Source organism: Rhamphochromis longiceps, linkage group LG7 (assembly GCF_057381845.1).
Source record: "Rhamphochromis longiceps isolate RC_006_pf linkage group LG7, R_longiceps_female_GT1.1, whole genome shotgun sequence".
Classification (NCBI taxonomy): domain Eukaryota; kingdom Metazoa; phylum Chordata; class Actinopteri; order Cichliformes; family Cichlidae; genus Rhamphochromis; species Rhamphochromis longiceps.
Window position 1 is genome coordinate 295,418 of NC_140563.1, and position 25,334 is coordinate 320,751.

Sequence of the window (25,334 nt, forward strand, 5' to 3'; positions counted from 1 at the left end):
CCAGGCCGAGAGGCCGGGGGCACCCCACCTCCAAAGGGGCCCGAGCGAGCCCCAGGCCCCAGGCCCCGACAAGCGGCCGCCAAGGAGTGAGCCGGTGTGTACCCGGACGCCCACCCCCAGACACAAAGAACCACCAACACACCGACACCTGAGGGAGTCCGCCACCGGCAGGGGAAGTGGTGGTGGGTGGAGATAGGCCTCCAAACCTTGGAGGGCCTGAGGTGTCCCCAGAGAGGTGGCGTCTGATACCCAACCTGACATATAGACACAGACATACAGGCACACACAGACACAAACATCCATTCCCACCCTCATGCTCTCATATGCACTCACTCCACACTCAACCAACGTGGAGACAGACATAAAGAGACGCTGTACACACAATCACACTCCCCAAGCGTACTCTACAAACCGGGTCTAGGTACCCTTGCCCCTGGAGGGGGGAATTGCACCCAGACCCAGGTGGTGTTACCCTTTTCCCTGCGGTGGGGAGAGGCAGACCACCCCGACTCCGCAGCAGCAGGGAGGCCCCACACCCCAGACCGCAGTCGGACGGCCAACTCCTCCTACTAGCCCTCCCGCTCCAGCAGGCCGCAGAGAATGGGGGTGGGAGAAGACTCCAAACCTCCCTCCACCCGCTCATTGTAGTGTTGATGCATATGTGTTCTAAGGTGCAATTAAAACCCAGGAGGGCATGGAGCTACCTGCCAAGGAGCAGCAGGTAAGCGCATAGTCCCTCCTGATAGCCCTCAATGTCTAAGTGTATTTAAAATTGAGAGGTGGGCAACGACGTCAGGGGTGAGGTATACACCCTGATGGTGATTTGGACTCCGTGATTGTGCCCACCCCCAAGATCCTATATGTATGTGTAATGAGAGTGTGAATAATGTGAATGTCTAAGTTGTGGGATAAAATTGAGGCAGAGGCAGCCAGAAGGGGACGGGGGGGGGGGGGGGGTAGCCTCCTCTGCATCCTTTCAAGATTTGAAAAATCTTGAAAGGAAAAATATAGGAAATCTGTGTGTAGATACTGAACCTTTAGAAAGACATTTTTGTACTCCTTTTAAGGGTTCTTTTTTGTACTTTATACTAAGGGTACAACTTTGCCCTTTAAAGTACAGGTTTGACGTGTAAAAGGTACAAATTACAAGGGTACAAATCAGTACCCACAGTTTAGGGTACAGAACGGTACCTTAGAGGGTACCACCCCAGTGACAAGCCATTGTACCCTTATAGGTACATTTCTGTACTTTAATTTCTGAGTGTGTAGTAGGAAGTGCGCATTGTGTGTGCGCGCGGGTTCAGTGTTTAACGGCTGCTTCTGTATTGTCCTGCAGGTGGAACGAGGGACCAGAAGGGCAGCACGCACAGGGTGTGCAGAAACACAACTGCCGGGAGCACGAGCACGGACGTCGGAGGGGAACACACATATGGGAGTCTAGGGAGCAAAGGGGATTTATTGGGCATCTGTTATCTTCACTGTAAATAAAGTGCACTGTTTGCATCGCAGAGTCTGCGTTTTGGGTCCTCATTCCCCCATAGCCCCACGGTCGGCCAGCCAGACCGTGACAGATTTAGCAGAAGTCAGCCTGTTTAAGGCTCTGATATCTATTCTGTATGACTTAAAGCAGTTATGACATGGTCTGATTTTCTCACCCAATAAAGGAATATTCAATATATCAGTCTACTCTTCATTTTATCAGAAACAGTTATCACAGCTTGTACATTTTCTTTTTATAAATATATGTAAGCAATGAGCCAAATTTAGTAATGCCAACATACTGAAGGAACAACATTTGTCTCTTATATATGATACACCTATATATGCACTGTCAAAGATACTTGTCTTTGAGTGAAGATTTAAGGTGATAAGACATATAAATAACTGCAACTTGAATCTGTACTGAGGCTGACACAGAGTTCATGTTCACTGCTGTAATAGCTAATAATGATTAATATAATAACTATAATATTGGCCATATTATATTTACATTACCAAAGTGATATGACTTTAGTCTCATGAACAACATTAGCTAATTGTTATTTACTAGCTAATCTTAAATAACTGTTCAGTACAGAAATGAAGCCCAAAAATCGTGTTTTACTGTCCTGTGGTCTCAGCCTCAGATACTTATCAAATCACACAAAGCTCTTGTAGAAACAAACAAACAAATTAACAAAATATGTTCTCCCTCATTTCTGTCAAACAAAGTTGTATGACACGTTTCCAGCGGTTAGTATCATGGTTGCTAGGCAACCTGGGAAGCGCGATGGAGACTAGACCGTCCCATACAGACAAACTTGCCGTTTATTTTGCAAATCGAGCTCAACACTGCCCCTGGCGTCCTGGAGCACTTCTGTTGTGTTTTGGAATTTGCATGAGTTTTGGAGTTTGCAAGTGTTTTGGATTTTGTCTTATTTGGCTCAGCAGAACTAAAATATATATCCTGCTTCTTTTACACACACACTCACATAACGCTCAGCGATTCTCTGCGCGATCAACCTCTCACATGTTTAAGCTTGCTGCGGGAGAGTTCACTTGTCATGTTTGCATAGTAAGCTAACGATTAATAAGACGATGTCAGAGGAATTGGTGTGCAAATTATCATCACTCACCAATCAGTGCTGTCGCTCTCTGTACACAGTTCGCGCGATTGCAAAGTGAAAGCAAAAAACAAGCGCAAATTCAAACGCGATTTCAATATGTCACATATTGACAGTGGCTCACCGATGCCAATGACATAATTACCCAGTTACATTTCCGAAAGAATGCAAAAGCATTGACATATATTTTTCCTTCCTACGATAGATTTTGGTAGCCCGACTGGAAAAATCGATAGCCCCAGGACGTCGGGCTAGCGATTTTGCGAGCCCTGTATCTGATTGAGGAATCTCTCATCTTTGGAAAAGAGAGTTTATTACAGAGAAATGGCTCTTTCCAAAATAAAAGCTCTACTATACGCTTCTTCTGGGCTATATTCTCAGCAGCACATTAAACACATCAGGTCCCCATAAGGAGAATCATGTGCTAACGGCTGTCTAAATGACTCGGGTAAAGTTTGTAGCATGCATGCTTGTTGTTTTTGTCTGCTTCCACTTGTCTTTGCACTAGGATGATGTCGGAGTAAATGTGCAGTCATATTCATTGTAATTTTGTATTGTTCGATACATATGCGTACCGAACCGAAAGCACTGTATCGAACGGTTCAATATCGATACGAGTGTCATTGCACCTGTAACCCGTTCATGTGTTACGCCTGTTGTTCTTGCGTTGTGTTCTGGCGTGAAAGTAAGAGGCAGGAGACAGTACTACGTCTTTGGCTGTTTACTGCACATCTGCAACATAGAAATATGTGTCTGATCTGTGTGTGTCACGCGCCTGCCAGTACACCTCTCCTCCGGCCATGCTGAAAGGAGCTGTGACCGGGGCACACATGCACGCGCCTACGTCACCACGCAGCGCGCACACACACACGAACACACACAGACTCAGGTCACACAGGTAGGAGATTGAGATGCAAAAATGACATATTTAATCCAAAAAAAAATGTGTTTTGGGTGAAATTCACAAGTATTTAACACATATGTTACATTCACCCCTAATATATATATATATAAAAACACCCAGCACGCCCCTGCGGGCGGTTTATCCTTCAAGCTCGGGTCCTCTACCAGAGGCCTGGGAGCTTGAGGGTCCTGCGCAGTATCTTAGCTGTTCCCAGGACTGCGCTCTTCTGGACAGAGATCTCCGATGTTGTTCCCGGGATCTGCTGGAGCCACTCGCCTAGCTTGGGAGTCACCGCACCTAGTGCTCCGATTACCACGGGGACCACCGTTACCTTCACCCTCCACATCCTCTCCAGCTCTTCTCTGAGCCCTTGGTATTTCTCCAGCTTCTCGTGTTCCTTCTTCCTGATATTGCTGTCATTCGGAACCGCTACATCGATCACTACGGCCGTCTTCTTCTGTTTGTCTACCACCACTATGTCCGGTTGGTTAGCCACCACCATTTTGTCCGTCTGTATCTGGAAGTCCCACAGGATCTTAGCTCGGTCATTCTCCACCACCCTTGGGGGCATCTCCCATTTTGACCTCGGGACTTCCAGATTATACTCGGCACAGATGTTCCTGTACACTATGCCGGCCACTTGGTTATGGCGTTCCATGTATGCCTTGCCTGCTAGCATCTTGCACCCTGCTGTTATGTGCTGGATTGTCTCTGGGGCATCTTTACACAGCCTGCACCTGGGGTCTTGCCTGGTGTGATAGACCCCAGCCTCTATGGATCTTGTACTCAGAGCTTGTTCTTGTGCTGCCATGATTAGTGCCTCTGTGCTGTCTTTCAGTCCAGCTTTGTCCAGCCACTGGTAGGATTTCTGGATATCAGCCACCTCCTCTATCTGCCGGTGGTACATACCGTGCAGGGGCCTGTCCTTCCATGATGGTTCCTCGTCTCCCTCCTCTTTCTTGGGTTTCTGCTGCCTGAGGTATTCACTGAGCACTCGGTCAGTTGGGGCCATCTTCCCAATGTATTCTTGGATGTTCGTTGTCTCATCCTGGATTGTGGTGCTGACACTCACCAGTCCCCGGCCCCCTTCCTTCCGCTTAGCGTACAGCCTCAGGGTGCTGGACTTGGGGTGAAACCCTCCATGCATGGTAAGGAGCTTTCTTGTCTTTATGTCAGTGGCTTCTATCTCCTCCTTTGGCCAGCCTATTATCCCAGCAGGGTACCTGATCACGTGGGCCACATTGTTTCAGAAAATGGTGTTGAGACAGACCCAGAAAAGGTTGCCACCTTGAAATCCTGGCCAATTCCAACCAACTTGAAGACCTTGAAATCTTTTCTGGGATTCACTGGCTACTATAGGAGGTGGAGGTGGTCAACAAGTACAAGTACCTCGGGCTGTGGGTGGACAATAAACTGGACTGGTCATGCAACACAGCCTGGGGCTCGGTCACTCAGGCACAGCTGGCTGCCGGCGGAGCTCACGGGCGCGTCACTGCAACTCCCCCTGGCTTCTGCTCCGCGGCTGCTGAGTGAGCCCTCATCTGGGACTCTCCTCAGCTCTTTCTGGGACAGTGGCGCGGCTGCCCCTCTGTTGGTCTTCCTTGGTCTCTTGTGTTCTGGGGGCCTCTGGATGTCTGGAGTTTTGATCTCCTCCATACCTGCTTCATACCCTGGAGGACGGGGCTGTGGCTCCCCACACTCCCTAGCAGATCGTTACATGGAGAAACCTTTGGAATGCAAGCATGCTGATCCACACAGGTATGCACACAGGTGTACACACGGGTATTCACAGACGCGGACTACATTTCTTGGCTGCTGCCTCAAAGCACATTGTGTGGTGTCTATCTTGCGTGCTGCACAATATCGTTTATTACTTAGTATCTACTGATATCTACTGCTAGCTAGTTTATTGTGATGGTGCTGGTTTTTTTATTATGTTGCTCTTTGTTGTTTGCGTTCTCTTCTGTTTTTTTTCTCCATACAGGTGACCCAGGTGTTTTGTTTTTTTTGTTTGTTTGTTTTTTTCTTTCTTCCCCCCCTTCTCACCGTCTCGTCACCCCCTTGGGTTTTCTTTCTCTCCCTCTCTTTCTTTCATTCTTTCTCCCTGTCCTGTCCCCCAGTCACGTCTGTCCCGTTTGTAGCAACTGAAAATAAAATAAATTCATAATTATAATAAAGGTCAATCAAATGGACCAATATGGCAAGGCCATGATGATCCACTTGGTAAAATAAATCCGCTTGGCATCTTTCTTGGCCTTAAGACAACAATTCTGATGGCTAAAGATCCAAACGGGACACACACAAAAAAAAAAAAAGAACTGCGGCAAACTGTTCTCCACAGCCTCCACAATGATATGGGCCACCTGGGAGTGGAACAGACCCTTGACCTTGCCAGGACTCGGTTCTATTGGCCAAGAATGGCAGTGGATATGGAAAATAAAATAAAGACCTGTGGCCGGTGTATTCGCTGGAAAAGCTTGCCAGAGAGAACTGCTCCTCTGGTTAACATTCGGACATCACGTCCACTTGAACTCAATTGTATGGATTTCCTCAGTCTCGAGCCCGATACCAGCAACACCAAAGACATCCTGGTACTGACAGATCATTTCACCAAATATGCCCTTGCCATTCCAATACCAAACCAAAAGGCAAAAACTGTGGCTAAATGTCTTTGGGAAAACTTCATCGTTTTATATATAGCACAGCCCTACGGAAAGCTAAGATACTGCGCAGGACCCTCAAGCTCCCTGGCCATCGGTAGAGGACCCGAACTTGAAGGATAGATCACCCGCAGGGGCAAGAGGGGAATTTTTATATATATGACTCTTAAAATCCTCGAATATCCGAGACAGAACTTTTGCTGCTTAATTCATCAACAGTTCCTAATTTAACAAGGTTTGGAGCTCTTTGCTCATTTAAAAGCCCCCCCCCCCCCCCAGCTGTGTGTGTCTTGAGATTTGAATTGTTGCTTTTTGCTTTGAGACACTGTCCTTGCTTACTGTTAGGATGCCTGGGTCGTTGACCCAGGGTTTTTGAGTTTATGATATTATTTATACTTTCTAGTTTTTGGTTTCTTTGAGTTCTGTCTTATGGTTTATGTCTCTGTCTTCTTTAGTTGCTCTGTCTCCCCTATCACCTGCATCCCCTTGTCTAGTTCGCGTCTATGTGTATCCTTAGTTCCTATATCCCCGTGTCCAGTCAGTGTTTGTGTCTGCCCTGGTCCCACGTCTCTGTTCCCTCTGTAGTGCCTGCATGTGAGTCTGTGTCTTTGTTCAGTCTGTGTTATGTGTTTCCTGTTTTACTTTGAAGGTCTCTGTCTTATCTCAGTGTGTTTCAGTTTACGCTTCTTTGGTCTCGTCAGTTCTGATTTGCCCCAGCTGTGTTTCCCTCCTGTTATTCATTCCCTGATTGCTCCTTCTGTGTATTTAAGCCCTGTGTTTCTCTGTGTCCGTGTCGCGATCTACTGTTTATTTTGCTGTGTGTTTTGGCAATCCGCCGGTGTTAGTTTATCTTTGACCTTTTTTCCCCAGTTATGTTATGTTTGAGTTCAGCATTAAAGCTGTTTTGGTTTAAGTTCTGTCTCCGGAGTCTGCACCTTGGGTCCTATTCCTGTCTGCACACAGCCACACCTAACAGAAGATCGCGACCAGAACATGGACCCAGCAGACTCCATGTGGTATCAGCGACCCGCAGTTTCTGCCTTCCTCAAGGAGATCGTGAGGGAGGAAGCTGAGCATGCCCAGGAGCTCCAGTCACCTTTCTATGGGTCACGTTTGGCTTCTGGAGGGCCCCGCAGCCTCCAAACTGCCATGGCTACGGCCGAGCCAGCGCCTATGCCTCGGGCGATCAGGTTGAGCACGTGCTCATTCTCTCCGGTCGCTACACCTCCGCCTTCACCCCTGGATTACCAGTCCGACAAGAGGGTTAAGCGGCGGAGGAAGAAAGATTATGTGACGCCGGACGTTAGACTCATTCTGCTGCAGTCCTTCGCTCTGTTTTTGGGTCTGCCACGTTCTGAGCTTCACAAACTCTCTGATTCCTCATCGCAGCCCGGTCCGTTGGAGGATTTACAGCCCAGTTTGCCACCCCCCACTTCCCGGAGGAGGCGACGCTCACACCGTCACCACTCTTTTTCTGCGGAGCAACTCCCGGTGGTGAGTGATGATTGCTTTCGTTCCTCTGAGCTGGAAAGAAACTATCATATGAACACTGCTAAGACTGAGACTATTAAGACTGTTAGACGTGGTGGTGGTAGGAAGCTAAAAAAACATTTTAGAGGAGTCTGTGTTTGCTGAGCCTGCTCCTTCGCACCGTTGTGTTCCTGCTCCCAGGGCAGCTCGGGCCCAGCATTCCCCTGCACCTGTTTCAGTGCTTCAGGTGAGGGAGGCTGAGGTCCAGCTGGTCCCTGCTCTGGTGTCTAGGCTGGCTGAGCCTCTGCCTGTCGCTGCTACCGTACCAGCTCCTCGGGTGGGGACAGCAGCTGCCCAGCCGTTGACTGTGCCTGTCCCGGCTCCCAGGGTTAGGATGACCGGCAACCAGTTAGCTCCTGCACCTGTACCTTCTCCTCGGGTGGGAGTGGCTGGTGTCTGGCAGGTACCTGCACCTGTTTCTGACCTCGCTGGAGGCTCATGTGAGCCCGTCCAGCAGTTTTCTTTAGGATCCGATCCGTAAGCTCAGACAACCTAGCCCAACCGTCTGCTAATCCACCACCTCACGCACCATTACTACCATTCTTACAAGAGTCAATACACATTAAACTTCTCTCCATAGCTCAGACTTTAGCTCACCTATCAGCTCAGTCACCTGCTCAGTTCTCACCTCAGTCATTCACTCCACCGTCTGTTCCCGCTGGGGGTTCTGGAGAACCGCTTCAGCCGTCTCTTCCTGCTGGGGGGTCCGAGGAACCGCTTCAGCCTCCTGTCTCCGCTGGAGGGTCCGAGGAACCGCTTCAGCTGTCTCTTCCTGCTGGGGGGTCCGAGGAACCGCTTCAGCCTCCTGTCTCCGCTGGAGGGTCCGAGGGGGGGCCCGTTCAGCCGCCTGTCTCCGCTGGAGGGTCCGAGGGGGCCGTTCAGCCACCACCGGCTCCGCCTGGTCCGGCCCCCGAGTCTGCAGCTCCGCCTGGTCCGGCCTCCGAGTGTTCAGCTTCGTCTGCTCCTGAGGTCTCCATGCTGTCTGTTCCTGCACGTCCGGTCCGGCCTGCTCGTCCTGCACCGCCTGCTCGTCCCGTCCGGCCTGCTCGTCCTGCACGTCCTGTCCGGCCTGCACGTCCTGTCCGGCCTGCACGTCCTGCACGTCCTGTCCGGCCTGCACGTCCTGCTCGTCCCGTCCGGCCTGCTCGTCCTGCACGTCCTGCTCGTCCCGTCCGGCCTGCTCGTCCTGCACGTCCTGTCCGGCCGATGACTGGACGTCATTGCTGTCATGGACGGCCCCCTGAACCACGCCGCTGCCTCCCGCCCGGCCGGCCTCCTGACCTGCTCGGTCGCAGTCGGTGCCTCCCGCCCGGCCGGCCTCCTGATCTGCTCCGTCGCCACCGGTGCCTCCCGCCTGGCCGGCCTCCTGACCTGTTTTCTGGGCTATTGGACCATCAGCCTCCGGGCCGCCCCCCTGACCTGCCCGGGTTTGGACTGTTGTGCCGTTAGCCTCCGGGCCGGCCCCCCTGAACATTTTTGAGACTATTGCCTGGGCCTCTGCGCCTTTCGTGAGCTCTTTTGTTTGTTTGCTTTTGGACTTTGCCTGGGCCTTGGTGCTGTTGTTTTGGACTTTGTTCCTGTTTTTTGTTCTGTTGCTTTCTGGGCTCCAGTGTTTGCATTTTTTTTTTTTTGTTTTGTTGTTTCTGGCTCTTTGTTTGGTTTGTTTCGAGCCCTCCATCCTGTTTCCCCCGCCGCCCACCCTGGTTCGGTTGTTTTTGTTTTTTTTGTTTTTGGTTTGGGCTGTCTGGAAGCCAGCCCTTAAGGGGGGGGTACTGTTAGGATGCCTGGGTCGTTGACCCAGGGTTTTTGAGTTTATGATATTATTTATACTTTCTAGTTTTTGGTTTCTTTGAGTTCTGTCTTATGGTTTATGTCTCTGTCTTCTTTAGTTGCTCTGTCTCCCCTATCACCTGCATCCCCTTGTCTAGTTTGCGTCTATGTGTATCCTTAGTTCCTATATCCCCGTGTCCAGTCAGTGTTTGTGTCTGCCCTGGTCCCACGTCTCTGTTCCCTCTGTAGTGCCTGCATGTGAGTCTGTGTCTTTGTTCAGTCTGTGTTATGTGTTTCCTGTTTTACTTTGAAGGTCTCTGTCTTATCTCAGTGTGTTTCAGTTTACGCTTCTTTGGTCTCGTCAGTTCTGATTTGCCCCAGCTGTGTTTCCCTCCTGTTATTCATTCCCTGATTGCTCCTTCTGTGTATTTAAGCCCTGTGTTTCTCTGTGTCCGTGTCGCGATCTACTGTTTATTTTGCTGTGTGTTTTGGCAATCCGCCGGTGTTAGTTTATTTTTGACCTTTTTTCCCCAGTTATGTTATATTTGAGTTCAGCATTAAAGCTGTTTTGGTTTAAGTTCTGTCTCCGGAGTCTGCACCTTGGGTCCTATTCCTGTCTGCACACAGCCACACCTAACACTTACAAAGATCTAGAAAACGTTTTTCTAGTTAAAATATTTTTATTATGTTTGATCGTTAGGCTTAGTTGAAAATCTCCATGCCACTGTAAATCAGATATCATCAAACACTGTGCTGAGAAAAAGCTAATGTCAAATAATGTAATATAAGGTAATGGTATTTCAAACGAGAGTTCATTAAGTTGCAGTCCATCAAATTAATCAAATCAGTTTTGGACTAACTTTATAATCAGATGTCTTCTTATTTTGGATTCTTAATGAATGGCCAGATTAGGTATCTATCCATTCATCTGTAAAGACTTGGCGGTCTTTATCCTTTAAGCATTTTGTGCTTCCCATTCTTCTGACTCCTCAGCACTTGGCTTACACTCTGCATGTATTTAGCTGTTGTGGCTTTTCCTAGCGTAGTGGTGGTGGTAGTGCCGCCCCTTCGGTTCTGACTACCTTCCCTGTCTTTGTTACCATCCGATTACATATCGTCAGTCTGAATTACATTCTGATGTCATTACTGTAGATCCTAGTGGTGTTGAATTGATTGGTCATATTCCCAATGAAGGCTCGTAGGGTTGTTTTGGTCTTATAAAGTTCTAGGCATACCAGGATCCATGTGTGAGGCATTGAGTTATAGGTTTCTTGTAGTCAGTCCAGACAGTGCACCAGTCTGGAGTGACTGCTCTGTCTACCAGGAGCTGGTGTTTAGCCCCTCAAGTGTTTCTCCCAATTCCTTTCTGGGCCCTGCTCGTGTATTGTTCGTTTTAGCCACTACGATGCCTTTCAGGAGCTTCCATGTAGTGCTGGGGCAGGTTATTGGCCAGTAGTTGGATGGGACTAGTCCCTTATGGGGGAGGACTGTCCAGCCTTCAGTTAAATATTCTGGGTCCATCCCATCCATAAGCAGCTGGTTCATTTGTGCTGCTAGACACTCATGGAATGCAATTAGCTATCATATCATGACCTGACACTGTCCAACACTTAATGCCTTTTTCTTGGATGTCACTGTGATAGCTACTGGATCCTGTTCAAGCAGGTTGCTATGATCTGCTGTTAGCTCTCCCATATGGTGTCCCAGTATTGCTCTGTCTCCCATCTTGGCAAGGCTGTTCTCATATTGTTCCCTTGCTGCTGAGAGTACACAATGGATGGTTCAGCGGAGAACAACTGGTTTATTCTGCTGACTTCTATCTCTCTGGTATACTTCTTCAGGTGGGTAACCAAGGCTACGACTCTTTGCTTGTTTCCAAGGCCTCAGGAATAGACACCTTGCTGTGTTTTTAAGGCACTCCTTTCTTCATCACACCTTTCTGCAGTTCCGATAATTGGCTAACTTCCCTCTGTGCTGCCTTCATTTTGACCTTAGCCCAGCATCTTAAGGATCACTGTTGCCTGGTGTAGATCAGCTGGATGGTTTCAGTGAAGGTCGCATTAGGAATTGTCTGTAATTCTGCACTGACATCTTCTAATAGACTTTCAGAGGGTACCTTATGTAGTCTAAGTAATCAGCCACAAGGGTCCTGGTTTACAGACAATCAAAATAAGAAGACAGCCCACTTTGACCACAGTGGCACCACACATGTGCCTGTAGGCTACAAGGAAGCCATGTTTACTGGGTGGAAACAACAACAGTGTACAATATGCAGCAGAGACCATGACACACAACCTCTGTACACATACAAAATATGGGTTAGACAAATGAGATCCTCTTCCTATTAGAAGGGAAAGAATGGAGGTTTAGTGGACAAATTAGACTCTAAAACACCAAACCCATCTTCAAACGCACTAAGGTCCAGTTCTCTATATTGTGAATATTCTGAGCAGGAGTTTAATGTATGTTTTGCAGTACAGAGAAGACAGAGTCTCAGCATGCTGGTCAGCTAATTAAACGAATGCTTGGCCTCGGCAGCAGTTAATGCTTTTCAATTATGAATGAGAAAGATGGGGTGAAGAGGGCAGTGCAATCAATGGGAGGGAAGGTTGTATGGATGGACGTAGGGTTGGTGCAAAGACAGAATAATAAAGGATAAGAAATAAGAGAAAGAAACGAGAGAGGGGATGGAGGGGGAAATCAAAGAGAAGGACGAGTTTGAAATCACAAGCTAGGGGAAGAAAGAAAAGGAGAGACAGAAGGAGAATTGTTTTCAAACAAACAGGCAGAGGTTCACACTGGATGTTGTGTTGGTGTTTTGCTGCTTTGAACGAGACAGTAGAGGGTCTAATTTAGTGTCAGTCTGGCTGAATCAGGCCCTTTGGCAACATGGCACCCAGTGTTTGTTTTGGTCCACCTGACAGCCAGAGGCACCTCTGTTTATCTCTCTTTCTCACTGTCTTTCTGTCTCTTGTCACATCTTTGTGGGTTTAAAAGTCATTTTTCCTCTGCTGCTGTCACCTGTTGTTTCTGTTTGACCTCACATTTTGTTGTCTATCTTTAGAACAGAGGAGAATGCCTTTGTTTCTGTCTCTCTTGATCCTTCTCCTTTCCCTTCATTTGAGTCTACTGAAATGAGTCTTATGTAATTACCAAAACAATCTCAAGAAACCTAATAAGAGGAATTGAGCTCCAAGGCAGTTTACAAACTTATTGATTTTAGATTTACCATTCAAAACTCTCATTAATTTTTCAAACAGCTGATTTTCATTTCACACAGTAGCAAGCAATAGCAGCAGGCTTCTCATTTCTAGCAATATAAAGTGTGATCTTTAAGTATTGGAACTCTAAACACAGAGGCTTACATGTATAGCAGAGGGAGGGATGCGAGGGTGGGGTAGGGTAGGTACCACGAAATATTTTTAACCTCAAAATTTGCTAGCATTCCTAAAAAGTTACATTTTTAAAGTTTATTTCAAACCACCATATTTCCCATTAATGAGCCCACTGGCACTGTCATTTGTAAGGGCCAATGAAGAGTCAAACTAAAATGACTTGCAATCATCTTTATATTCTGTTGTTGTAAGAACAACAGCAGAGTGTGGCTGAATTTGCTGGGTGATGATGTCAGACAGCAAGCATCTACAAAATGGCAAGACTTGAAAAACTACCTCCCTACAGCTTGCTTTAGTCCTATGTATGCCAGTTCCCGTTTTCCCAAATCTTTACAGTGGAGGTGGAAAATTCAAAGTCAGCACGATCCATAGATGGGAATTTGTGTGTCTTCTGGCCATTTGATTTGAGAAAATTAGAAATGGTCCATGTTTGATTTTTAATCTCTCTGATTCATATGTTGAGGGAGTTACTTGATAGGCTTGGAACAAATACACCTTTTCTTTTCCAAGAATGTTATAATGTTATAAATGTTATAAGCCTACACTAATGTGAAAAGATAAAAAAGCTGCTATGGATACACATTGCACATAGACAACAACTGAGTCCTATTTGTTTATCTTTTGGAAATATAATACATAAACAAGGAAGTTTTTGCTGACTGACTGATTATTTGTTGTACTGACAAGTATAACTAAATGATTTTACCCAAAAATAAAATGACTGTAAAATACACTGTTTATAGAACCACATTAGTCAAAATAGACTGGTATTTTATGACCATTGGTGGAAAATTATCAGCGAAACATAGGATTTACAATGCTATTCATTTTCTTCAGTAAGAAATCTTGTATCATGGCTGCTACTACTACTTTTACTTAGTTTTTGTTAAATAAAAAATCTCATCGGGTAATATCTCATGTTTTATTACTTATCTGAAGACCTGAAGGGACCAGACTTTTTTTCAATTATGTAAAAATCACATTTACATGATATACTGTAACTAGAACAGTGCAAAAATACAACACATGCCAGTCTCATAACAATCAGCTCAGCTTAGACTTAACAGAACTGTGAACACATGCAGCTACAGTAGCCACGAAGAGGTGAACTCTCTCTGAAGGATACACAAATCTGTATCCAATGCTGCATATGTAGTACAGACACGTAAGCACATACTGTATCTATAGACAAACACACAGAGCAACTACAATCTCTACCTCGCACACACACACACACACACACACACACACACACACACACACACACACACACACACTGAATTAAATTAGTGTACAGCTTGGCACTTGTGCCTCTCTGGCCCCCAACCTGCTGGCTGATTCAATTTTCTGGGCAAATCTGCCGCCAGTGACCGCTAACATTCACCTTTAGATGGAGAGAGAGGGAGAATATGTGAGTGAGAGAGGGATGACTGAGAATGACTGAAAGAGAGAGACAGGGAGAGCATGGCTGGGTTTGGCAGGGTGGAAGAAGCAAAGAGTGGGTGAGGGAAAAAAAAACCCTGGACTGTTGCTGCATACTTCAAGAGTTAGCTGGGGGTGTGGGATGAAGGTGCGTGCCAATAATATTCCTGAAGGGAAGTGGATGGAAAGGAGAATCTGCCAACACTCGGGTTTACTCCAGAGAAAGCACTGGGCAAGCACAGAAAAAAGTAATACTTTAATTCTGAAAACAAATAAGCAAAAAAGTCTAACGCACTGTCTTATTATGATCTTTCTTGGCTCCTTGTTTTTTATTAATTGGAGCCTTTAGCTTTTTAAATGCAAATTTGGAAAAAAAAAGTTTTCAGAGGACTCTATGCAGCGCTGTGAAAACTTTACGCAAGCTCTCTTAAGGTCTCTCCACAACATTTCCGCCGGGTTTAAGTCTGGACTTTGATTAGGATGTAGCTTTTATTTCACAGATTCATTATGTTGTAGATGTACAGGGTGGGTCATTTATATGGATACACCGTAATAACATGGGAATCAGGGCTGGACTGGGACAAAAAATCGGCCTGGGCATTTTGACTAGAGACCGGCCCACCAAAAATGTGACGTCATTCAGGGGTAAAACCGCAAAGGATTCTGGGAACTTGTGGCAAGAGGTACTAGCGCATGCAGGCTTTCAATTGAACTCAGTTACACAGCGATAAAAAGAAACACAAAAAATGGCAAGAAGCTGTTGTATTATTAACTGCAATAGCCGGTGTTGTGCCAAAAAGTGATTGTCTGCCAAAAACTGATTTCCGGTATTTGCCAAAAACTGATTGCTCGTATTTAAATTGCTGTAAGTAACTTGTTGGGCTATAATATGTGAAACATATGTCAAATGCGTCCCTCGTGGATGACATGAAGTCATCTCTCCATCTCTCTCTGCTGCTCTTCTGTCTCCTCTGTCACAGATTTCTCCACTTTTGATGATAAATCAGCCTGGTGCAACATGTAAGGATTGGCACAATTTGTTAAGGTTTTGAGGAGTTTGAGAAACTAACCTTAAGCATAAATAAAATTTACTATCAGTAACTTCATAGCACCTGGCCCAGCAGTATATAAACTCCGTCATGCTAGCTAGTACGCAGTACCAGTTATTCTAAGCGACTGTAAAAAGTCAGCACAACGAAAACAAACTACAACTAAACTTGGTTTATATCTGACACAGAGAGACAGCAGGTCATAACTTCTTATCTGAAGTTCAGTTCCTCTGCCACTATGACCGGCGGCCGCCTCGGGTCTTTCCTCCTCTTGACTCCCCTTTCCCTTATCCACCTGCTGGCCTCCACCACTTGCTGATGTTGCTAAATCTGTGGAAGCTATGCCATAGCTACCACCAAACAATTCAGTTATTTTTACACATTTGGCAACGTCTGCCTGAAGGGCTTGTTTCTTTTTGGCCCTAATTTTTTCTGCACCTCCATTTTCTTTAGTTCGTCTATAAGATTGCTAAACAAGGGGGGACCTCCTCGGCTGTAATTGGTCCAGCCGAGAGTCGATCATGACCAATTGGCCAATCCAACACCTTTCATTATTTATACCCTTCCAAAAAAAAAAAAAAAAAAACGATCGGCCCATAAAAACAAAAAATCCCGATGCCCCCAGTCCAGTATGCCCAATGGCCAGTCCAGCTATGATGGGAATGGTTGGTGATATTAAAGTCCTGTTTGTGGTACATTAGTATATGTGAGGGGGCAAACTCCTCAAGATGGGTGGTGACCATGGTGGCTATTTAGAAGTCGGCCATCTTAGATACAACTTTTGTTTTTTCAATAGGAAGAGGGCCATGTGACACATCAAACTTATTGGTAATGTCACAAGAACAACAATTGGTGTGCTTAGTTTCAACGTAACTTTATTCTTTCATGAGTTATTTACAAGTTTTTGACCACTTATAAAATGTGTTCAATGTGCTGCTCATTGTGTTGGATTGTCATCTGGGGTCCCTCATCGAGGAGAAGAAAGTGGCATCATCAGTGGAGATAAGCTCCAGAACTGGGCAGGCGGCGGCAGCATTCGCTTCCCTGTGCTGGTGTGTCTGGAAGAAGAAGAAGAACATCTCATTGGCGACAATGATCCGCCTTTACCGAACCCTGATCCTGCCCATTCTACTTTACAGCGCGGAGACGTGGACAATGCTCAAACACGACCTGAGCAAGCTCGAAGTTTTCCAAATGCGTTGCCTTAGATGCGTTCTCTGCGTTTCCCTTTGCGACCATCATTCGAATAACACCATCCTCACCAGCTGCGGCAGCAAACTGACGATCGGCGACCTAATCCAGCGCCGCTGACTCCGTTGGTTTGGCCACATTTGTCGAATGGACCCGAGCCGCTACCCCATGGCCTACTCTGGTTGACCCGCCCCACCGATTGGAGGGTGCATCGAAATGCACCAAAGAAGACATGGATGAAACAAATCCAGGATGATTTTAAGGCCCTTCGACTTGACCTCGAGCAGGCAAGAACCATCGCCTTAGATCGAAAAGCGTGGAAGATAATCGTTGGTCAAGCAAGAGAACCTGCGGCACCTACAGCAGCGTACTGGTTGTGCGGCAGACCACCGCCGCTGGTCGCCCGCTAAGTACAAGAAGAAGTGTTGGATTGTCAATGCAACCCTCTTCTCCCACTCTTCACACTGATAGCAACACCGCAGGAGAAATGCCAGCACAGGAATCCAGTATACGTAGTTTCAGGTGTTGCACATCTCGTATCTTCACACCATAGACAATTGCCTTCAGATGACCCCAAAGATAAAAGTCTAAGGGGGTCAGATCGGGAGACCTTGGGGGCCATTCAACTGGCCCACGACGACCAATCCACTTTCCAGGAAACTGCTCATCTAGGAATGCTCGGACCTGCACCCATAATGTGGTGGTGCACCATCCTGCTGGAAAAACTCAGGGAACGTGCCAGCTTCAGTGCATAAAGAGGGAAACACATCATCATGTAGCAATTTCAAATATCCAGTGGCCTTGAGGTTTCCACTGATGAAGAATGGACCCACTATCGTTGTTCCCCATATACCACACCAAACCATCATTTTTGTTGTGCCAACAGTCTTGGAGGGATCCATCCAATGTGGGTTAGTGTCAGACCAATAGCGGTGGTTTTGTTTGTTAACACCATTCACATAAAAGTTTGCCTCATCACTGAACAAAATCTTCTGCGTGAACTGAGGGTCCTGTTCCAATTTTGGTTTTGCCCATTCTGCAAATTCTGTGCGCTGATCTGGGTCATCCTCGTTGAGATGCTGCAGTAGCTGGAGTTTGTAAGGGTGCCATTTGTGAGTAGCTAATATCCACTGAAGGGATGTTCGACTAATGCCAATCTCTCGTGACATGCGGCGAGTGCTGCGCTGTGGGCTCTTGCTGAATGAAGCTAGGACAGCCACTGATGTTTCTTCATTAGTGACAGTTTTCTTGCGTCCACATTTTGGCAAATCCAACACTGAACCAGTTTCATGAAACTTAGCAAGCAGTTTGCTAACTGTAGCATGGGAGATGGGTGGTCTCATAGGGTGTCTTGCATTGAAATCTGGTGCAATGACCCGGTTACTGCGTTCACCAGATATCAACACAATTTTGATCTGCTCCTCACGTGTTAACCTCTTCGACATGTCAATGGCTGTGAACAAAGAGAAACTTGTAAATAACTCATGAAAGAATAAAGTTACGTTGAAACTAAGCACACCATTGTTTCTCTTGTGACATTACCAATAAGTTTGATGTGTCACATGGCCCTCTTCCTATTGAAAAAACAAAAGTTGTATCCAAGATGGCCGACTTCTAAATGGCCACCATGGTCACCACCCATCTTGAGGAGTTTGCCCCCTCACATATACTAATGTGCCACAAACAGGACTTTAATATCACCACCCATTCCTCTGTTATTACGGTGTATCCATATAAATGGCCCACCCTGTAGATGATGCTGTGCTTTCACTTACTGTCCTGACTCAATTTCAGCCATGATTTAGCAGTTAGACAGATGTCGGTAGAACTGACTCTACAGTATTTTGTTGTTTTTAACCATTAACTCCTCTGAATAACAAAGTGCAGTCACTCTTTGACTGAAAAACAAGCTCAAATCATCACTGCTTCATCACTGTGCATCACTCTTGATGGAAATGGGCATTGTACCAGTGTGGTGCTGGGCATTATGGCCAAACATCTCTACTTTTTGGACTCATCAGTCCAAAAGATACTGCTGCACATGTCTTGTGTTTGTTCAGATGTAACTTTGCAAACCTAATCTTAATCCTGGCAACCCTTCCAAATAAGCTTTACATGTTCAGCCTTTCTCTTATTGCACTCTTGGGAACTTTAACATTTACATGCTGACTGAGGACTGTACAGTCCTAGAGGCAGACATTAGGTTTTTGCAGTTACTCTGACCATTGTACAAGTCAGACTGTGAATTTGCTGAGGCGCCACTTCTGGGAAGATTGTGTCATCGTAACAATCATTTGAATGCTTCAGACCAGCATACTGCCAAGAGTTCTGCTTTTAGAAATGTGGTCACACTTACTGATGATCAGTGTTGTGTGTATGATAAAAAAGAGAGGGGCAGATAAGAGGAAGGAGAGGTCATCTCTCTGATTCTGTTAATTGGAGGCTTTTGGGATAAGTAACCTGAATGCTGCAATTCTGTTCCTCCAGAGAGTATGTGTTAGCACAGACAAGCAGCAGATATCCTTACACACTGTCACACAGTCCCATGTATATCTTAGAAATAAAAATAAAAACATATATGTTAAATCAGCTTTGACACCCCCCCCCCCCCCCCCCCAACTACAGTAGCTATGCAAACAACAACCAGTTTGATTCATGAGAACTACAAAAGTACAGATGTCTATTTTTCAGCCTGTTTTAAAAGATCAGGTGAGACAGGAATTAGCTGCACATAAAGCTATAAAACCTAGAAATGTGCAGATCAGAACCAGAAACTCAGTCTGTGAGTCTGGCTGACCTGTAAATTCCTCTAACATTATATTTGTTATATCAGACATTTTACTAATATGCTTTCATTCCCTGATTTTAGAATTATTACTGATTGTCCAAACTCTTCTCAATTTATGTACTGTCTGCTCTCTCATTGAGCACAGCAGAGAAATCACAACGCAAGCCATGTCTGAGAACCTTTAAATTAGTTGTTGAGTATATAACATGCCAGCCCAAGATCTAAGAGCCCTGCCTCAGCACACAGCACCTTTTCCTGTTAAATCTATGAGTTAATGGGCTTTGCTTTTGCTTTCTGAAAACCACATCCCTTGTCATCTCTTAAAGGTGGATCTATACGAACTGTGAAAAAGGTAAAATGTCTCAAAGCAGACAGGCAGTCAGACAGAAAGCAGAAGAAGCAAACCGTGAGAAAGACAGAACGATACATTGATAGACAGATAGAATGACAGAGAGGCAGGTGTAGGGGGGGGGGGGCGTGGAAACAGAGGAGGTCACATATGCTCACTTCCATAGACATAAGCCCTGATTAAATTGAGTGTGTAGTAGCTGGCCGCTTTTCAGGTGTGTGTGTGTGGGGGAGAGTGTGAGTCCTGTAATATTGTTTGTAGTCCCATGGGCTGTAGCTGAGCAAACTCAATCAACTCCCACTCACCTCTGTGGCCCTCCCTCCACTGTCAGGCCAGGACTAGACACTGGCCTGGCTTCTCCTCTGAACTGAGCGAGAGCGTTTTCACTGTGTGTATGAGTATGCATTGTGTGTGCCTGTGCGGGGGCGTGTGTTCAGGTGTGTCCTTGAAAGAATCAAAAGCCTCTGCAGATTGAATGCATTAGTATGAGAGACAGGTTTTCAATAACTCTAGCTTGCACGTGTGTGTTTGTCATGCTTACAAGATTAAAACCAACATTTTCTTATTCCTACTCTATTTTTCCCCTCTGAGTTATTATTTGTTGTTGATCTGTCACCCGTATTGAATCCAAACGATGGGTTTACGAGAGTATGGGCATGTGCACGCGACCTCTACCATCGCGAACCTCTGGCCACACATACACACCTGTCAATCAGAGACATCTACCATCAAAAGCGTCTGCTGTGCTAATTTAAGGTCTACTTGCAAAGAGAGAAAAATCAGCACATGCAGACAGGTTGCACTGGCAAAGACAACACCAATCAATCAGCTGATCAATCATAATTGGCTTATTTGCATATTTGCCACATATTCAAAATCATCCTTCATTTATGCAAATGTGCAGCAGAAAACGAGCTCCAGGGAGAGAGGGAGAGTTCAGGACTGAACTTGGACCTGTTGGTTGCTGAGAGATCAAATTAGAGCTTTATTTAGATTTATGCAGATCTTAACAGTAATGATATACAGCAGGCACGGTGCCCTTGGGTGTCAACGAAGACATTAATGCATCTACGGCCAGAGACACACTGTCCCACTATTCAAATACTGTGTCTTTGAAATAAAGACAAACCTGTAAGCCTCATTTGTACTGCACCCTAAAGCAGGATTCATATATTCATGTCACTCGGGTCTCATGACTGAAACATTATACTGCAGGGCTCTCTCAGAGTATGTCAGACAGGGCTCTCTTCTAGACACTCTAAACCCACTGGCAAAATGTACTTTTCAAATTTTTTCTTAATTTTAAATATGTTCATATTGTCTATTTTGTAAAATGTTCAGATTGTCTATTCTTATTTAATTCACTTAATGTACAGAATTCACCTGCTTGCTTCATACAATGCTACTACTGCACATTCACCTAATGTATATAATATATAATGTTCTTCTTCTCTCCCCCTTTTGCACATTTCACTGCGTGTTATACTTGTATAACTATGCATGTGATGAATAAAGAATCTTGAAAAAAAAAGCAGGTAGTCCCACGGTTGCCCCCCCCCCCCCAAACAACAAACCTGAGTCACTTTTGCATTTTAAAATATGCAGCAAAGTCAAGATAATTCTAGGAAATTCTCCTGTCAGTGAAAATCTGATTTACAAATACACTAATAAACCATCGAGTAATGAAATAATTATACACAGTTTATTTACCACTACTCAGTGCTGCTAGCGTTTCATGTTGTGGGTAGTTGCTGAATTTATCACCAAAATCTGCTTTGCTAAATAATGACCTTGCCCAACAGCAAGCAGTTTTGACAGCACCTATTATTGAGGTAAGTGTGAAAGTCCAGAAAGGAAGATGCTGCAGGACTTAATACATTTGTTGTGTTGTAAAAAATATTTTTATTTCGCCGTAAGTCAAAGTGCAAACTGCTCCACAACGGGAATGGTAAAAAAAACAACAGGAGGTGAAGAACAGTGCAAACACTCTTTAAAAGGCCGAATGGGAAACAGGAAGACCGGAGAAACCAGAAATAATCTCACACAGTGCTTCAGTCATTTAGCTTACTAGCCAGCTCTGACTTGGCTTGAAGTCAGTTGGACTCAGCCCGGACTACCTACTGACTATGATCACTGGCTTCATAACTTTTAGGGACACATTGTCAACATGTAGCCAAGCGATGGAAGATTTCCAGTTTGGTGGCCCAAGGATTATCTCTTTGCACTTTACAGATGATGTAGTGCTTTTGTTTTCATCCACCAGGGACATGGAGCGCTCACTGGAGCATGTTGAAGCCAAACAATAGGAATGTTAAAGAATGAGAATTAGCTCTGCCAAAGGTGAGGCTAGGAGGTCGTCAGGAGAAAAAGGATGGAGTGCCCACTCCAGGTCAGTGAGGAGTTTCTATCCCAAGCTTTAACTATCTTGGAAGACAGATTGCTGTGGCATCTACAGACATGCACATGTTGTACTGGTCTTTTGTGGTGGTGAAGGAGCTGGCCAGGAGCCGTGGTAGTAACTGAAAAAATAAGACTGTGGCTATAAGCACTTGAAATGTCCTTCTTTGGTGTGTTGGCTCACCCTCAGAGTTGCTTCTCCATACCAAAAGGATCCAGATGTGATGGGACAAGCATCTAATTAGGATACCCCTAGGCACTGCTTAGGTGAGGTGTTTTGGGCACCTCCTTCCAGACGGAAACTCTGGTGTTGACCCAGGACATGGTGAAAAGTTTACATCTCTCCGCTATCACTAATGCATCAGCGTCCCCAGGGAATAGCTAGAGGAGCGAAAGCCAGGAAAAGAGAGGTTTGGGCATCTCTTTGGCTGCCCCCACAACCCAGACCTGGATATGTTGCAGGAAAGGTTAGATGGACTTGCTAATCACAGTAATTTAAAAAACTGTCTCCCTGTGATGGGTCCCTATATCCCTATTCTTTAGGACCACAGATGTACTTGGCAAAAATGCACAGAGGAATTCTATATTCTCATGTTATTGGGCCATGACAAAGTGCATTCAGCAGGCCTACCACCAGAGTCATTGGAGGTATCATTGTTGTCGTCATCACCATCATAATCATCTGGGGTAAAGTGAATATACCTTGGGCTATATCTGTCCACCTCTAACACAAATAAACACATGGAAAAATTAAGAATAAGTGAACACGTGATTATCACTAACTACTATTACTATTTTTAATTTTTTAATATAACTGGAATCACACTCTGTAACACTTTATTAGTAATGTCTTAGTCTATTGTGTTGATTAAATGCATAAAATTTTATGCAGGAAAATTATTTGGTTATATTTTCACCATATGCTCCTATTACGGGCCTGCCTTTGATTTCAGATGTGATGCCAAAGAACATAAGGAAATGAAAATTAGATTAGAAAATAAGTCCTGCCCGCTGAAAGATTATGTGTATACGTTTTCACACTGTGCACAACTGTGTTGGTTACATGTAATCTATAAAATGTGTACTAAGATTTTATAATGCTTATATGTGGTAATGGCCAATAACATGATGATCTATAGATAAAATGTGTGTGTGCGCAAGCTTGAACAGTACTTACTGTCCAAGATACACAGAAAGGTTATTGGCTTCAAAACAGTTCAATATGTCAAATAAACACCCAGCTCAGTGAGCAGCTGGAGAACAGAGTGCAGAGAGGAAGTGAGCGAAACAGGGTAGAAGGACAGAGATGAAAAGCGATGAGAACAGAGGCAGTGAGAGCTCGGGGAGGGTGACAAAACTGGATAGAGAGGGCAAGAATGAGAGATGACTGTGAATATGAAAATAAAAGAGGTAAGGACGAAGGTAAAAGGAGGAAGACTGGCATTGTCTTTGTAATTATAACGATTTCAAACATGTCTTCTTGTTCCAGATGCTTCAGTTAATGGACCACTTTATAGCAGAATCTGTAGCAACAATACATCAAAGTGTATAGATTTGAATTGAAGTTGTACAGTCACATCAAGGACGTCCAGATTTCTGATGCCATTCTACCAAAATGTCATTCCTGGTAGTTAAAACAACCACAAATGCAGCCATAAAGAACTACGTGATTAAAAGCAAGTATTCCTGCAACAGATGGCTCGACAGCAAATAAAGCAAAATGTGTCGAGTCCTCCAAGATGCTTGAAACAAGCTACCAGCCAAGTAGTTTGAAGAACTGTGAACCGGTGCTATTTTACCCGTGACAAGCAGTCGCACTAAAATTTGATCTAGGATTTTTCCGTTTACTGCACTTTTTATTTGCATCGATTTAAAAACAGTCACACAGTGCTACGTAGCAGGCTACCTGGGCAGTTGTCATAGTGACCAAGGACGAACTAGGAAAGACGGTATTATTTTGGACAATATGTCAGAGTAAACACAAGATGAACGAGTGAGCAACTGTAGTGCTGCAGTCAAATACAGGCGTGTGTGCGAGTGTGTGTGTGGACTATTGCCTGTGGGTCAGTGTGTGAGAGCGATCAGATTCTCTGTGACTCATACTGTTATCTGTCGCGTCACACTGACACCCATTATACCATCTGTTTATCGGGGCTTTGATAAATGACAGCTTGACACCAAAGATGTCACCCAAATCAAAACAGAAGGATTAACACTTCTGCTGAAGTCAGAGGGGCAGAGTTGGTGAGCAGGCAAGTCTAATCTTCAACTCCTACAAAGTATAAACACATGAGCAGATTCAGGACCCGTTTACACTGAAAACAAACTTAAATCCCGTTAGGCAGTCAGTAAGCTGAGAAAACAAACACACATTCATTTGAATCTCGAATAAGAACATCAGTTTTATCTGATAAGTAAATCATTTGATGACGTGTGTGTCCTGAAACATTTCATATAAAGACATTTCTCTTATGCAACATGAACAAAACTACTTGTACTGCAGAAACACATAAAGATACCAGAGGTTAAGCACTTATTACTGAGTGTGAAACAGAATATAAGGTAGATGTATTGTACTTGAATATCTAATCACACACCTACACAAAGCTGCACACAGCAGCCAGCACCTCTTGTCAACATTTCCTACTGATGAATCCATTTAGATGTGACCCCGACTGCGATGAAGAAAGAAGCACGACAAAGTAAGTCTGGGTCTGCGAGGACTGTGAATCCATATCTATGTATGAAGCCAAACTTTGTGTGTATCTGCAGGCTGTCAGTGAAAGACGGCACTGTCTTCTCAGTACTCTCGATACTTGGAAGCAAACCAACAACCTCTGCTTTGAAAAGTCCGTTTAAGGCTGCTCCATTCTATTAAGTTTACTCTATTTAATTTTTCTTTTTTATGTCAAGCACTTTGTTGCTGTTTCTGCTTTCATGTGGCGTCCTTGTTCCTGTGTTTTGTGTGAGAGAAAGTGGGTGGGGGAACGAGCTGTACCTGCCTGTGAAAGCACGCAGAGAATTATAGGTCATGCGCAGGGACGATGAGTAAGCTTCCTGAGAACAAGACGGTGCCTTCGTGTTTTTGCATTTACGTTTTTTTTATCCCTAAATGAGACAAACACGGAATTGGACGCTATTCTTTCAAGATGAAAAAGTCACTTGTTTCAGTATGTGCCCCAATTAAAGCAGTAGTACATGTGACATCAGCAAAAGTGAAAGCAAAGGGTACAGAGGAGGTCAAGGTGGATCAGTGGGTGAGGAAAGTGCTGAGGA